At 37.5% G+C, this 3,230-nt stretch overlaps 1 pseudogene; it reads left to right on the top strand.

The window, feature by feature from the left end:
* Window positions 1–763: 763 nt before the first annotated feature.
* LOC143532333 (3-ketoacyl-CoA synthase 4-like) lies at window positions 764–2,652 on the top strand (annotated as a pseudogene).
* Window positions 2,653–3,230: the final 578 nt, after the last annotated feature.

Raw genomic sequence — 3,230 nt, forward strand, 5'->3', positions numbered from 1 at the left:
GAGTTTCTAGTACCGTAATGAACCAGACCAATATCAATAGAACAACATGAGTGATGGTATGATCAAAATCGTCGTTGTTATTCATTTTTATGGTTTTCAATCTATGTAATACACATGTTGGTATCCTTTTGGGCATATCATGACTCTATGATCAGGGTTACGCAAGACAATTTCCGTGTAAATAAATTGTAGTTGTACTTTTAAATTTTGTAATTCACATAACTCATAGGGCCTAGCCAAAACAATACCACCCTCAGTACCTATACTGGTATTCAACTTTATGGTTTTGTCTTGATACAATTTGGTTTTAGGATTTTTCACTACTATGCCGAACTACCATACCACAACGTAACTTTATAACTCACAACGTACTTTTTGTCTGTAACGTTTATCAATTTTATGCATATACCAAATTCCCGCCGCAATGCGTGGGGAATTCTACTAGTTGACTTTAAATGAGATATGCATCAATCACACTACAAAGAACACCTGAATTGAATGAACCCATAGATGAAAGTAACTTTAAGTTGGCACAACTAAATGTGTGTTTGATAACTTTGTGAAAGAAAATGACATGTATGTACATATATGGGTCTCTGTTACAAAAACATGTAACCCTATACTCAAGAGCTTCTACCCCTATTTTGCAATATGGGAACTTCACGCATCTATCTTAGATAAACAAAAAGTTATTAAGATGACTAATCAGTAATCAAACAAGATAACCTTTTTGGTTTCTCGTACTAACCAAACATACTGACAGAATGCACTCATTCCACCCTTTATCATTGATTCTGTCCACCAACACTAAGTTTTATATCTATTAAAATCTCCAAGATTTTGTCATCAATTCCGTTCCTTGATTTGTCTTTCGTCTCTTAAATCGATCGGTTGTATAAGTACCAATAATGCTCACCGTCGACCTATATCTCCAGAAACTTCTTACCAACTCCAAGATAGAAATTATGTTATTAGCTCTACTAATTATCTGTGTTCTAACTTTCTTATCTTTAAAATTTGTCATCACCAGAAAAGATCCATGCAATGTCTACTTGATCGATTTCACATGTTATAAGCCTCCATCTTCTCAAAAATACCCAAAGGATCGGTTTATGAAGAACGCAAGAGAAAGTGGATATTTCTCAGAAAGCTTAGTGGATTTCATGGAGAGAATCTTAGATAGAGGCGGCCTTGGTGACGAAACTTATTTGGCAGAAATATTTTTCGGAAAATCATATAATCCTTCCATGGAAGCTGCCAGAAGGGAGTTGAGACGATTGTGTTTAGCGCAATAGACATGCTTCTCGCAAAAACAGCCATAAAATGTGAGGATATTGGGATACTGATTGTGAATTGTTGTATTTATAACCCGGAACCGTCTCTTACTAGCATGATAGTTAACCGGTATAAGCTTAGAGAAAACATCATCACCTACAATCTAGTTGGGATGGGCTGCAGTGCAGGACTGCTGGCAATAGGACTTGCTAAAAACCTCCTTAAGGTTATTTGAACACGCGTTTGTGTTTGCTAAACGCACACCTCCTTTTATATTATATTTTCATAATATCCCTCTTCAAAAACATCAAATCAAGAATCTTTTTTGTCCTTTGGTATAGAAAAGGGGAATATTACTGATGTGATAACTGACACGTGCAGGTAGATCAAAACACATGTGCATTGATAGTGAGTACCGATAGCATGACCGAAAACTTCTACTACGGCAAAAATCATTCGATGTTCATCATCAACTGCCTCTTCCGAATGGGAGGTGCCTCAATCCTCCTCTCCAGCCGCCAATCCGATCATCACATCTCCAAATATCAACTTCTTCATGCGGTGCACACCAGCACATCAAATTCAGACCGGTCATACAACTGCATCCAACAGGAAGAAGACGACAGCGCCAAAATAGGAATCTCTGTCACCAAACACCTCGTTGCCTCCGCCATAGCCACTATCAAACCAAACATCACCGCCTTAGGTAGCATAATCCTTCCGAAAAAAGAGAAATTGCTTTACATAATAATATACGTCGTTAGAAAACTCCTTTCGTCATTGAACATCCAACCGTACATGCCTAACTATGGCAAGGCCGTAGATCATTTCCTCCCTCATGTTGGCGGGAAGATGATACTCGACGGACTACAGAAGAGCCTAGGGTTTTCCGACACTGAAATGGAAGCTTCAAGAATGACATTGTACAGGTATGGAAATACGTCTAGTAGCTCAGTATGGTATGAGCTAGCATATGTGGAGGCAAAGGGTCGGATGAAAAAAGGAAACCAGGTTTGGCAGATAGCATTTGGTTCGGGCTTCAAGTGTAGTAGCGTGATTTGGCGAGCAATGAAGACCGTTGATGATGGTGATGTTAATAATCCTTGGACAGATGAGATTTCTAGATTTCCAGTTATTTTGGACAACAATGACGAACCAATGCCTATGTATTAATGTTATGTTGTTCAAGTTCCTAAAACATGCTATTAGGATCACTAGTTGCAATTTTACATTGCAATACTGAATCCTTTATTACACAGATTTGTAGTTTTTTTCATGAAAATATATAACAATTTGTAAAATGTTCCAATTAAGTTGCACGGGTGACCATCAAATGCGGAGTCATGTTTGTTTTAAAATTTTCAAATACGTCACTAATGCAAAAGTGGCAAATCCGGTGCACAAGGATCCTGCTTGCAAAGGGTCGCCAAGCTGACTTGCGCATGATGTACACATCATTACACTATATTTTCACAAGAGTTAGTTTCCACGACTTGATCCCATGACCTCCACGTCAAATGATAACGACATCAATTATAGTTGCACCCAGGTTCGCCGTTAAATAGAGAGGGCATAAATATCACCCACCTAGCTTTAATTCCGGTCTATCTTCACATACAATTAACTCTCCCATATTTTTTTCTCCAGATTCCTCGTTATCGGAAAAATCTAGAAATATCCTTGGGTTAAAAGGTCTCTTAGAACCGATCATGTAGCTAGAACTAAATAAATACAATCGTTGATGAGTTGTTAATGAATGCTAAATTTTAACTACTTAGATGTTGCATAATACTCCAACTGATTAGGATGACACTTATTGTGCATAAGTACCAAGTTTCGACTGATTAACAACTTTCCGCTGAAGTTGAGTTAATTAATACTAAGCAAGGAGTGTTGATCAGTTCTTCATGTATGTAATAGAAAACATGAATGTTATGATAAACCTACAACTAAAA

This window comes from Bidens hawaiensis, unplaced genomic scaffold, assembly GCF_021521415.1.
Source record: "Bidens hawaiensis isolate Kalapana, Puna unplaced genomic scaffold, B.hawaiensis_p1.1 tig00009443_1, whole genome shotgun sequence".
Taxonomy (NCBI): domain Eukaryota; kingdom Viridiplantae; phylum Streptophyta; class Magnoliopsida; order Asterales; family Asteraceae; genus Bidens; species Bidens hawaiensis.